This window comes from Schistocerca piceifrons, chromosome 1 (genome assembly GCF_021461385.2).
Source record: "Schistocerca piceifrons isolate TAMUIC-IGC-003096 chromosome 1, iqSchPice1.1, whole genome shotgun sequence".
Taxonomy (NCBI): Eukaryota; Metazoa; Arthropoda; class Insecta; order Orthoptera; family Acrididae; genus Schistocerca; species Schistocerca piceifrons.
The window spans coordinates 1,110,091,554-1,110,105,518 of NC_060138.1; positions in this window are offsets into that span (position 1 = coordinate 1,110,091,554).

Consider the following 13,965-nt stretch of genomic DNA (forward strand, 5'->3'; position numbering starts at 1 on the left):
AATCTAATAGTCATGGGCGACTGGAATGCAGTTGTAGGGGAAGGAGTAGAAGAAAAGGTTACAGGAGAATATGGGCTTGGGACATAGAATCAAAGAGGTGAAAGACTAATTGAGTTCTGTAACAAGTTTCAGCTAGTAATAGCGAATACCCTGTTCAAGAATCACAAGAGGAGGAGGTATACGTGGAAAAGGCCGGGAGATACGGGAAGATTTCAATTAGATTACATCATGGTCAGACAGAGATTCCGAAATCAGATACTGGATTATAAGGCGTACCCAGGAGCAGATATAGACTCAGACTACAATATAGTAGTGATGAAGAGTAGGCTGAAGTTCAAGACATTAGTCAGGAAGAATCAATACGCAAAGAAGTGGGATACGGAAGTTCTAAGGAATGACGAGATACGTTTGAAGTTCTCTAACGCTATAGATACAGCAATAAGGAATAGCGCTGTAGGCAGTACAGTTGAAGAGGAATGGACATCTCTGAAAAGGGCCATCACAAAAGTTGGGAAGGAAAACACAGGTACAAAGAAGGTAGGTGCGAAGAAACCATGGGTAACAGAAGAAATACTTCAGTTGATTGATGAAAGGGGGAAGTACAAACATGTTCCGGGAAAATCAGGAATACAGAAATACAAGTCGCTGAGGAATGAAATAAATAGGAAGTGCAGGGAAGCTAAGACGAAATGGCTGCAGGAAAAATGTGAAGACATCGAAAAAGATATGATTGTCGGAAGGACAGACTCAGCATACAGAAAAGTCAAAACAACCTTTGGTGACATTAAAAGCAACGGTGGTAACATTAAGAGTGCAACGGGAATTCCACTGTTAAATGCAGAGGAGAGAGCAGATAGGTGGAAAGAATACATTGAAAGCCTCTATGAGGGTGAAGATTTGTCTGATGTGATAGAAGAAGAAACAGGAGTCGATTTAGAAGAGATAGGGGATCCAGTATTAGAATCGGAATTTAAAAGAGCTTTGGAGGACTTACGGTCAAATAAGGCAGAAGGGATAGATAACATTCCATCAGAATTTCTAAAATCATTGGGGGAAGTGGCAACAAAACGACTATTCACGTTGGTGTGTAGAACATATGAGTCTGGCGATATACCATCTGACTTTCGGAAAAGCATCATCCACACAATTCCGAAGACGGCAAGAGCTGACAAGTGCGAGAATTATCGCACATTCAGCTTAACAGCTCATGCATCGAAGCTGCTTACAAGAATAATATACAGAAGAATGGAAAAGAAAATTGAGAATGCGCTAGGTGACGATCGGTTTGGCCTTAGGAAAAGTAAGGGGACGAGAGAGGCAATTCTGACGTTACGGCTAATAATGGAAGCAAGACTAAAGAAAAATCAAGACACTTTCATAGGATTTGTCGACCTGGAAAAAGCGTTCGACAATATAAAATGGTGCAAGCTGTTCGAGATTCTGAAAAAAGTAGGGGTAAGCTATAGGGAGAGACGGGTCATACACAATATGTACAACAACCAAGAGAGAATAATAAGAGTGGACGATCAAGAACGAAGTGCTCGTATTAAGAAGGGTGTAAGACAAGGCTGTAGCCTTTCGCCGCTACTCTTCAATCTGTACATCGAGGAAGCAATGATGGAAATAAAAGAAAGGTTCAGGAGTGGAATTAAAATACAAGGTGAAAGGATATCAATGATACGATTCGCTGATGACATTGCTATCCTGAGTGAAAGTGAAGAAGAATTAAATGATCTGCTGAACGGAATGAACAGTCTAATGAGTACACAGTATGGTTTGAGAGTAAATCGGAGAAAGACGAAGGTAATGAGAAGTAGTAGAAATGAGAACAGCGAGAAACTTAACATCAGGATTGATGGTCACGAAGTCAATAAAGTTAATGAATTCTGCTACCTAGGCAGTAAAATAACCAATGACGGACGGAGCAAGGAGGACATCAAAAGCAGACTCGCTATGGCAAAAAAGGCATTTCTGGCCAAGAGAAGTCTACTAATATCAAATACCGGCCTTAATTTGAGGAAGAAATTTCTGAGGATGTACGTCTGGAGTACAGCATTGTATGGTAGTGAAACATGGACTGTGGGAAAACCGGAACAGAAGAGAATCGAAGCATTTGAGATGTGGTGCTATAGACGAATGTTGAAAATTAGGTGGACTGATAAGGTAAGGAATGAGGAGGTTCTACGCAGAATCGGAAAGGAAAGGAATATGTGGAAAACATTGATAGGGAGAAGGGACAGGATGATAGGACATCCGCTGAGACATGAGGGAATGACTTCCATGGTACTAGAGGGAGCTGTGGAGGGCAAAAACTGTAGAGGAAGACAGAGATTGGAATACGTCAAGCAAACAATTGAGGACGTAGGTTGCCAGTGCTACTCTGAGATGAAGAGGTTAGCACAGGAAAGGAATTCGTGGCGGGCCGCATCAAACCAGTCAGTAGACTGATGACAAAAAAAAAAAAAAAATTATAATACTACCAGCCAGATGTATAAAGAATTTACCCGTGAATAACACTAATAACATGCGGCAGCGTCCTTGCATCTGTAAATGCAGAGCTCTTTCATCCGATCGGAATAAGTCACGACCCACTCCAGATCTGAATCCTACGTCACACACCACACTTATAATCCAACACGCACATAAAAAACAGCTTACCTGTCCAAGGTTACGATAATGTCAAACGGGAGTATATCCATAACCAGAACTGACGCCACTCTATTATCTTCCAAACTCCTGTAAACATAAAAACACTGATTTGCCTGCAACAAACATTGACTGAAGATACTACTATTGGCTCCATTTATGCAATCCGACTTCCTCTCTCTTCACGAGCTCTTGAAATAACTGCCATCTCTGCCGTTCCTTCACCTTCACTCACGAGTAGAACACACCAACTCGCTGCCAGCTATTACAGGCACTCATCAAGAGGTTACTCAGAGCAAAATGACTCCCAGACAGGAGATAGACACGCGCCAAGCTCAATGGTACATTAGCAATAAACGAACAATAAACTCAAGTAAATACCCGTGGACTTCCCATCTAGTTAACATACCAGGGACTCACTCCACACTATCGACTCCTCCAAAGCAACCAACCTCTTTCTGACAATCCTTCCGTTTCCTACTCCAAGACACGCCTGCTAATCCTGGTAATGACAACTCTGACCACATTACACAGGGTGGCGCACGAAATGTGTTGCCAATTGTTTCTTTCACAATTTACGACCTTGAGTAAAAATTACCTGGTCCTCCGGGTTGGGGGTTGTGCAGTGGGCCAGCTCCTCATTCACATAAAAACATAAAAATGCTAAAAAACCTAATAATATGCCTCGGAAAAATTGGAACTTTGGGCGATGAACTGGCGATGAGAAACGGAAAATTATGTTTGGATGCTGGAATGTGCAAGGTATTTCCACTAAAATAAATTTACTACCTGCAGAACTTGACATGTTCAACATGGATGTTGTCGTACTCTCTGAAACAAAGAAGAAAGACCAAGGAGAAGAAGAACTTGATAATTATGTACATATCTGGAGTGGGATATCAAAAGCAGTAAGAGCCAGAGCAGGAGTCTCCATTATGATAAAGAAATCATGGAAAGAAAGAATCACAAATTGGACATTCATCAATCAACGTATTATAACTGTTGAAATGACATTATTTGCTAGGGAAGTTGTGATTATTGGCGTATGTGCACCCACGAATGACACAAAAGATAAGGAGAAAGATACATTTTGGGACACCCTCAGGGAGACTATTGAAAAAATCCCAAGAAGAAAGGAACTGATTATCATGGGGGATCTGAATGGAAGGGTAGGAATTAGAGAATCTTGTAGAATAGTAGGAAAACATGGAGAGGACGAATATAATGACAATGGGGAACGATTGATTGCAATTTGCGAACAATTTGATCTAAAAATTACCAACACATTTTTCAAACATAAGGACATTCATAAATATACTTGGCAACAGAACACCAAAGAACTTCGTTCTATAATAGATTATATCATCATTAGGCAAACAAGTAGTTTCAAAGCAGTAGACGTCAGATCTTATAGAGGAGCCCAGTGTGGATCAGACCACTGTCTAGTTAAAATGAAGTCTTTCTGGCCATGGAAGAATGCAAGGAGTGATACAAGTAACATAAATAAAACGAACCAGACTGAGAAAGATGAAAATTTACCTTTTAATATTGACAGCCTACAAGACGAAAGTACCAGAACACTCTTTGCGGCCAGGATGGAAAGGAAAATGGTTGAATCATTTGAAGGAAGTACAGAGGAAATATATGACTATATAAAAGCTAATCATGGCATCAGAGGTGTTGGGTAAAAAAGATAGCAACCACAACCGTGCAGCAGAGTGATGGTCAGAGGAACTAGAGGTCCTAGTTAGAGAAAAACGAAATGCGTTCCTTCAGTGGTTGAATGATAAATCAGAAGAAACAAGATCAATATCCAAGGAAAAGAAGCATGAAGTGATGAAAAAAATAAGGATGGCAAAAAATGAAGCATGGGAAAGAACATGTGCCAAGGTGAATAGCAAATTAGGATTTGGGAGAGCAAAAGAAGCATGGTCAGTAATGAAAGGGCTTCGACAGGATACAAAAAGCAAAACTAATCTGCAACTGATAACACAAAAGGATTGGGAAGAGTATTTCCAAAAATTATTAAATGAGGACAGAGAAGAATATCTAGAAGAAGAAACAGGGGAAGATAAAGGACATGAAGATGATGAGATCTAGATTTTAGAAAGTGAAATACTTCAGGCGTTGAGAGCAGGAAAGAATGGTAAATCACCGGGACCAGACAATATCAATCTGGAGTGTCTGAAATATGGTGGTGACAACATTGTGAAACTGATAACACAGCTCTTCAACAAAATGATACATGGAGATTCAATACCCAATGAGATGAAGCTAGGTTACATTAATACAATATTTAAGAAAGGAGATCGCAAAATTTGTTCAAACTATCGAGGAATTTGTGTTACAAACGCATTAATGAGAATTTTTGCGAAAGTAATTGAAAACAAACTGGAAAAAAATTTTAGAACCCAAGAAGAACAATGTGGATTCACGGCTGGAAGATCATGTGTAGACCATATTTTCACATTACGACAGATTGTGGAGAAACATAGGGAGAAATCAAAAAATATAGGATTAATTTTCATAGATCTAGAAAAAGCGTATGATACTGTTCCAAGAAAATTACTTTGGAGAGTACTACATATGGCAAACATAAACCCTTCCTTGATTAAAATAATACAACAGATGCATAAAGATAACATTTGCCAAGTGAAAGTTGGTAATAAACTTTCACAGAAATTTAGAACAAGCAAAGGCCTTATACAGGGCTGTCCCATGTCACCATCATTATTTAAAATCTATATAGATATTAGCCTTAGAACATGGTCTCGTAAATGTAATAGTATGGGATTAGAAATAAGAGATGGTGTTTACCTACATCATTTATTATTTGCTTATGATCAAGTAGTCGTAGCACAAGATGGGGAGGATGCTAACTATATGTGCAATCAACTAGCAGTAGCATACAAAACTTGGGGTTTGAAGATTAATTACCAAAAAACAGAACACTTGACTAATGATTCAGATGAGCTATACATTGAAGGAAAGAAAATCAAAAAGATAAACACTTTCTGTTATTTGGGATCCATTTTAGAAATCGAGGGAAAATCAGAGTCAGAAATCAATAAAAGAATTAGTAGCGGACGGAGGGTCATTGGGATGCTTAACCCAGTCTTATGGAGCAGGAATGTAATGAGCAGAACTAAAAAGTTAATATACAAATCCATATTAGAGACTGTGGTTCTGTATGGAACGGAGACCTGGACAATTAACATGAAGCACATTAAAAAATTACAAGCTCTAGAGATGGACTTTTGGAGAAGATCTGCAAGAATCTCCAGGAAAGAAAAGATAAGGAACACCGAAGTAATAAGGAGAATGGAAATAAAAGAAAGAATATATGACGTAATGGATAGGAAGAAATTACAGTGGTACGGACATGTACGACGAATGGAGAAAACCAGAATACCAAAATTGATACTGGAGTGGAAACCGGAGGGGAGAAGAAGAAGAGGACGACCTATGACCACCTGGCTCCAAAATGTACAGCACACAATGAGGAGAATGGGCGCAGAGGAAGAAGACACACAAGATCGAAACACCTAGAGAAATATTTTGAGATTATAGTTTAAGAACGTTTATTGTTTGTATTGTAATTTCCAAGTAAATTATTATGTTGGAGGTAAGCCTCTGTAATAAGGGAAAAGCTCAAAATAATAAAAAAAAATTTACGACGCACGTTAGATATCCCACTGGGATCCCTACAGCAGTACCAGCAGAGCTTGGAAAAACAAATGAGTTACAAAATGACGTGTAATTCACGATACTGCCGCTAGGAGACTAGTAAGCAGCAGTGGCTGACAATGGAAGACTGACGACACAGCAACGATCGGCAATTGCGTTATTTTTTCATGAAACGAAAAGCCTTGTTGTGACTCAGAGGCGTTTTCGACAACAGTTTAACACACGATGGGTCCCTTGCAAGAAGATCATCCACAGGTTGTACGATAAATTTGTACAGCAAGGAACAGTATTGGAAGCGAAGCGACCTCGGCATAAGCCTATTTGTTCGCCGGAGAATATTGAAGTGGTACGAGTTGCTGTACAGAGAAGTCCCGGGAAAACGTATAGAAAGGCAGCAGTGCAACTGGGAATATCCAGACGCTCCGTTAAACGCATTCTTATAAGCGTATATGTACAAGATGACCTGTGCACAGGAGCTCACTGAAGAACACAAGCAGCAGAGACTACTGTTTGCTCAGTGGGCGGAGGATAGGGAAGAAACTCTCAACAACGTTTGGTTTTCTGACGAGGCGCATTTTCATTTAGACGGTGTGGTTAACAAACAAAATGTACGCTTTTGGGCCACTGAAAACCCACAAGCGCTTCATGAACGACAACATTATGCTCCGAGGATTACAGCGTAGGCAGCAATTTCCAGTCACGGACTTATTGGACCTTTTTCTTTGAAGAAACTGTGAACAGCGAGCGTTATTTGAGCATGCTTCACAATAGCTTCATTCCACAGCTTCTTGCTACTGCCTTGCCCTTCAAAACGCAGTGGTTCATGCAAGCTGGAGCAGGGCCACATACTGCAAACACTGTGTTGGAGTTTTTATACGAGCATTTCGACATGCGGATCATTTCGCTCAGGCTTCCAGGTCGCTTCAGTGACGGACAAAATTGGCCCCCCAATAGTCCAGACCTCAATTCATGTGACTTTTTTCTTTGGGGGTACCTAAAGGAAAAAATTTTCCCGAAACGTCCACGTGATTTAATGGAGCTCAGAAGACTTATTCTTCAAGTTGCAGTGAAATTACGGAAGACATGTGCCGTAGAGTAATCACTAACTTCAGTGTTCGTTGGAAGGAAGTTAGGAAGCGAAGTGGTGGACATATTGAGCATGTGCTGAGTTAGAACAAATCTCCATGGACGGCTCTTCATTGTAGTATATGTTCCTTTCAGATTGTATTGAAATTAAGTTTATATTCAAAAACAAAATGGTAACACATTTCTTGCGCCACCCTGTAGCTCCATATGCCCGTGAGCACACTGACACATCAGCTGGCCCCTCTCTCCCTCCTTCCCGACTTCCAATTCTTCACGCCTTGGGCAGATGCAAACTCACCAATTTCGGCACAAGACAATAAAATCTGCTGTTGCAAATAAACACTACACAACATTCAGTCCTGCCTCCCCATATTGACATCTACACCTGTGCTGTGCAATTCACCTTATGCTGTGTGGCGGTGGGTGCTTTCAATAGCATTGTAACTGCCCCCTTCCCCGCCTTTCCTGTTCCTGTCGTGAATGGTCCGTCGGGACAACTATTATTGATAAACCCCCAAGTAAGCTCGAATCACTCCAGTTTTACCTCACAGTCTTAGGGGTAGAAATATACTGTGTAACTCTTCTACGAATGTAGCCCCTCGGAATTTCAACGGTAAGCCGCACCGTTAAGCGCAGTTCCTCTATTGTAACGTCTGCTGCTAGAGTTGGATGAGCATCTCCGTGACGTTTTCGCACTAATTAAACGAACCTGTGACGAAACGCGCTGTTCTTCTTTGGATTTTCTCTATTTCCTCTATAAACAATAAGAGTCTCAAATTGACGATCAATACCCAAGAAGCATTAGAACCAAGGTTTTGTAAGCAATTTTCTTTATGCGTGGACTACAATTCCTGAGGGTTCTGCAGTGAATCTAAGTCAGACATATGCGTCACCTACGACTAATTTTATTTGATCGTTACACTTTAAACCGTCCCTTACGTACTCTCCTAGATATTTATTGAATTTAGCTGCTTCCAGTTGTTCTTCGTCAGTCGTGTAATCATGTGATAGTATTTCTCTCTGCGTATTTATAGGCAATATCATATATCTGTTTATACTGAGGGGTATCTGCCAATCCCTGCACTAAGGTTCAATTCTCTGCGGGTCTTCTTGCATGTCGCTACAAATTTTATGTGCTGTTTGCTTCACGGCAGCGACATACTTAGTTTCTGTCACATTACAAATAAAACTACTAGCCGCATATATGTAAAATTATGTTTTATATGCTGCTGAGACTATGTAAGGTGCAAAGGTTCTATCTACGATGAATGTTTGTCTAAAGTGGACTGTTGTGATACGTAATTCGAGGCTCATCACCACGTTTCATAATCGCAACCTATGAGTGTTATGTAATGGTGAAGTTTTGGGGTCTTTTACGATGTCAGTGTAACGAAGACAGTCGAACTTCAAATATAGATCACCGTGCGCATACACTACAAACATCTGATTTTCAATGATAATCAGTAAACATATCTGCTTCCTCCCAAACGCCTCTCAGATAATGACAACCACAGAATAATTACAATTTTTGTTTCTTTTATGAAGTCACATCTACAGTTGTTCATCTTGGGCAGCATTTTCAAGTTGAATGGAAAAGGATATATTGAAAATAATGGTCATGTTGCACCATATTCCACCATACACCACGAGGTGTCCTGATGACGACATGGTGGTGTATAGATGTGGACTCACCACTATAATACGAAAACAGGTAGATAAAAAGAAATTTAAAGTCACGTGGTACGAGATGGGAGAGAGGGAAAACCAGTGAGGCTGTTACAAATATGATGGCTATTTTGGAAGCCGCCATGTTAGAAGCAATTGACAATTTTGAAAACATTTTCTTTGAAAGGTACTGCCCAGCTTCAGTTTACTGTACTTAAAGACCGCCGTCACAACACCACCAGAAATTGCTGTGCATATAATCGATAGTTTCAGTCATGAGACAATCTTCAAGATCTCTACACATTTTCAAATGGAAACGGAGTCATTTGGCATATAAAATAAGTCAAGAGGGAAAACGATGGCACCTTTCCTTTAAGCACACTGTGACGGTACGTCACATAAATATTGATATTTTTATCGGTTGTAAGCAATGAACAATATTGTGAAGTGTTAAGGATGAACTAAAAATTATTTGTAAACAGTTAACGTATTCTATGAATATACTCGTAATTAGTATAAAAGATACAATTAATGTCCTTGAAAAAAATCCTGATATGCAGCGATAATTTAAAAGTAGTATATTTATCTAAAACATATCTATGAAAATAAAAAAGGGTCGCTAAGAGACGCCATTGTATGGGCGGGGAGGACGGACGTACTGTATGGTACACACACTGTTTTGTTTCGCGATAGGGAAGGCAGCCATTGAGCGGCTACACATATTTTATGTAAGTTATTCTGTATTCTGCTAAAATAAACTAATTATTGTTATCACAAAATGAATTTCTTTGTAATAGTTGTCACCTTAAATGGTCGCAGCGGATAATTATTTTTAATAAGCATTTTTTTCAGTAATTTGCGCTGCGGAAATCTCATCTTCCGATGCAGCCTCTGGTCTGCCATTACGCGGCGAAGTATTAATTTATTTTTCAAAGTGTTAACAATAACCATAAATGCGAGAGATTTTGTTGTAAGAACCTTTCTAAGTTCAAAATGGCTCTGAGCACTATGCGACTTAACTTCTGAGGTCATCAGTCGCCTAGAACTTAGAACTAATTAAACCTATCTAACTTAAGGACATCACATACATCCATGCTCGAGGCAGGATTCTAACCTGCGACCGTATCGGTCGCTCGGTTCCAGACTGTAGTGCCTAGAACTGCACGGCCACTACGGCCGGCCTTTCTAAGTTGCAACAAAAATGAACATTAACATTATAGTTCATTTTTTAAATTATACAGATCCCATGAGTTCAGTAAGTTTTATCTTGGCCGCTCCACGGCAACAATCGAAATTCTCGCGAGCCTTGCTTTGCAATCAATAACTATAAATTAACAAAATTACATTCAATTCAGTTAACGGCAACTTTATTTTAATCATCACGTTAGTAATGTAAAGTTGGTACATGAATAACAACGGCCCTTCAAGAATGCATTTCATATTTACTTATGCACGTAAGTAATATGATAAGAAAAGATAATATCCCTGATAGGAAGAATCATGATCTAACAAAAAAATTCACCTGATAAATTAAAAATAAAAATATATATAATTTTTTTATATATATAACACAACAACACACCCACCAGGGTATCCGAGAGCGCTAACGTGATGCTTCCTGGACTCGGGTAGGCGCGCCGGCCCCGGATCGAATCCTCCCGGCGGATTAAGACGAGGACCGGTGTGCTGGCCAGCCTGGATGTGGTTTTTAGGCGGTTTTCCACATCCCGCTAGGTGAATAACGGGCTGGTCCCCGCGTTTCGCCTCAGTTACACGACACGCAGACGTCGGAACACGCTTGCACTATTCTATTCATTACACTCGACACAGACAGTAGGGGTACACTAATTCCATCCTGGGGTGTACAGAATGGCGGCAGGAAGGGCATCCGGCCACCGCTTTCCACTAACCTTGCCAAATACGTTCCTAACAATACCGACACTACGTCAGTGCGGGACATGGCACCAGTGAAAGAAAGGAAGGAAGAAAGAAAGAATGTAACAACACCTTTACTCATTCTCAGAGTATGACTAATGTTTCTTTCTTTCAGGTGACGTTAAAGCCGATGTCGTTCATAGAAATCGAGCAGAATCAGTTCGTCCTGATATTAGGAGAGAGGAGCGCCGTGTTTTCAAAGACGATTTCAACCAACACTACCGGAAAGAACACCCATGACCCACAATGTGGTGGCGAAATTTCCCACGACATTCTGTGAAACTGATATTGTCACAGATAAACCAAAAACTGCACGATAATCAACGGCTATGGATGAAGCAACATCAACCGCTGTTCTGGTTGTTCAGTAGTAATCCAGGTTGCAGCAATAGGAATAATGGCCCCACTTAAGCTGGCAACCTTTCAAAACGCAAATAGGCAAATAAATAAAACCATAGATACTGGTCATATGTTAAACTTCACTGGATGGCGCACCAAAAGATGGGGTGTGGTGTGGAAGGTAGGGTTCTTGCACTGTGAGATCCTCCTTCATTCAGGGTGCACTAATAGCAGGTATTAAACGAAGATGTGATTCCGTCGCTGCTATCTGAAGGTGGAATATTTGCATCTGTCTTTCGTCATGACGGTGCACCACCTCATTACGGGCTATTTCTCTGAGCATACCTGGATATGGATAGGTCACAGAGGTCCAATGGTGTGATCGTCATATTCCCTGATTTAAGTCTGTTAGATTTCCATCTGTGAGGATATGTGAAAGCAATTGTGTTCATAGATCTTGCTCTTCTGAGAGAGTGAGTTGCTGATGGTTGTACTACCTTTCCGGTACCATGTTGGTTGAAGTTCATGAGGAATGGGTGAAACGAATAGCAAAAACCTTATAACGTGCTGGACAACAGTGGAGTACTTCCAGTAGCTTTTATGTATTGTCACCAGCGTTGCTCTTTGCAAATGAGCCGTAGCTCTACAGTGAATTAAACTATGCACAAACGAAACAAGCTATTGTTTCTGTTGTATAATTCTCTGTGTGTCACATGAGCCCTCTTCCATTTGAAAATTAGCTGTTGAATGCAGGATGGCGGTTTACAAAATTTGAAAATATGTAGGGGACTTGAAGATTGTCACTTGACTGAAGCTGGTTGTAATTAAATGCACAATACGGCAGGTTTTGGCGGTTTTGTGATGCCGTTCTTCACGAACAATGAAGCTGTATAACAATGTTTACAGAACGTATTTTGTAAATCATGAGTTTCATCGAAGATGGCCGTTTCCAAAATGGCCATCATGTTGGTAACATAGCCTTACAGGTTTTTCCCTCCCCCATCTCATACTACTTTACATTAAATCTGTGTTTATCCACCGTTTTTGTTATAGGAGGATGGTTCCATCCTGTGAACTGCCCGGTATAGTATTATAACCACGTGGTGGCTTACCAAGCACTGATGTAGATGTAAACTCCTTGCTTGAGAGCAAATATCTTTTTCACTTACCATAGCTGAGTTCGCTGCTTATTTCCTCATGACACCGATCGTTGAAACACAGAACTTCGAAGCCGAGCGTTGTGAATGTGTTCCGGAGTGCGTCTCTGTCGACTTCCGTGCCGTCTCTCACAGCAGGCTGGTAGTCTCCGTCAGCGCGTCGCCGAACATCGAAGTTCTTGTGGCTGAAGACGAGTGCCACACCGCGCTCTCGGTGTCCCATGAAGTACTCCTCATCGTTGACACCAGAACTTAGCAGGTCATGGACAGTAGGTGCCGGATTCGCTTGAAAAGAGTAGATTCTAAAAGAAAGAGGTCAAAAATAGTAAAAGTAATAGTAGTCGAGCAAGTTCACTACTACAATATCATGTAGAGGAGGCTTTGTTGCATGTTACTCCAAAATGAAAGTGGTATATCTTTGATACCTGAGACGCCACATAAGTTCAAAGTTGATTCTCTTCACAGCATCAGCGTTAGTCGAATTTCGTGTAACATTTTGCTGAAATGTCTATTTCAGCTCTGTTTGATGCAAGGTATTAAGCAATATTAGTCTGTATAACGTTTTCATTAATTTATACTAAAGAGTCTCAGAAGTCAATGTCAAAGATATGTCTACATAAAGGTCTCCCCTGAAAAAATTTTTACCGAGAACTAGAAAAAAGTTATTGTTATTCAGGAATTTCCGAACTGGGGAATAGAGCTTATAAAGTAAAGTCGAATGGCACGAATGGCTGGGAGACCCAGAAGGGTAGGTTCAGCAGCATAATTGGAAAGGGTTCCCCCGTACTTCGCGCCCGCAGGCACTTTTCCTTCGCGAAATAAGAGATCTGTGTGCATACGTGTATCTTTTAAGTGTAGATGACTGTAAGGGGTGTGTGTGTAGCATAGTGTCTTTGATGGAGATGATGAGAGAATGGATAGGATGAGATCTAATGCCGGCACATGGCCTGCACCTCTCAAAGAGCATCAAGGAGGCCGCAGAGATTATCGTCACCACCCGATGGACGGATCACCATCAACAGTCACATGCTCTCACTTCATGAGACACAGCGGAGAGGTTTGGTATTTAAACCAGGGGCTGTAAGTGGTGTGTTTTTAGCGTAGTGCCCTGTTCAGATGATGAGAGAATAGAGAGGATGAGACCTGGTGCCGGCACATGGCCTATTCCTCTCGAAGTCCATCAAAGAGGCTGCAGAGCTTATCTTCCGCACCCAATGGACGGATCACCATCAACACTCACATGCTCTCACTTCATGAGACACAGCGGAGAGGTTTGGAATTTAAAATCAAGAACTGTAAGGGGTGTGTGTGAAGTGTAGTGTCTTGTCCAGATGATGAGAGAATAAAGAGGGTGAGATCTTGTGCCGGCACATGGCCTACTCCTCTCAAAGAACATGAAACAGACCGCAGAGCTTATCGTCCCCACCCAATGGACGGATCACCATCAACA